General features: G+C 41.4%; 1 long non-coding RNA gene across 1 annotated transcript in view; it reads left to right on the top strand.

Annotated features, from left to right (window-relative positions):
* Nucleotides 1-210, top strand: part of LOC111818126 — a 19,439-nt gene continuing 19,229 nt past the window's right edge. The window contains exon 1 of the long non-coding RNA XR_002822190.1: nucleotides 1-208. This is a non-coding gene — a long non-coding RNA (uncharacterized LOC111818126). The remainder of the gene's footprint in view (nucleotides 209-210) is intronic.

Here is a 210-nt window from a genome sequence, read left to right as displayed (position 1 = left end):
AAGAAAACAGGCTATGGTGAAATAAATGGTAATGCTGGAGAAAGAGAAATATCTTTAAAGAGCCTGGGTTCTGATGAAGCTACCAGCCCTATTTCCAGGGTCCTCAATGGCAACCAGCAAGCTGTAGATACTAGTCTGAAGCAGACTGTGAAAGCTGGCACCTTTGGGAAGACAGGAATTAAAACCAAGAATTTCATTCAGAAAAACAGT

This window comes from Octodon degus, unplaced genomic scaffold (genome assembly GCF_000260255.1).
Source record: "Octodon degus isolate 3935 unplaced genomic scaffold, OctDeg1.0 scaffold00080, whole genome shotgun sequence".
Classification (NCBI taxonomy): Eukaryota; Metazoa; Chordata; class Mammalia; order Rodentia; family Octodontidae; genus Octodon; species Octodon degus.
This window is presented reverse-complemented; position numbering and strand designations above follow the sequence as displayed.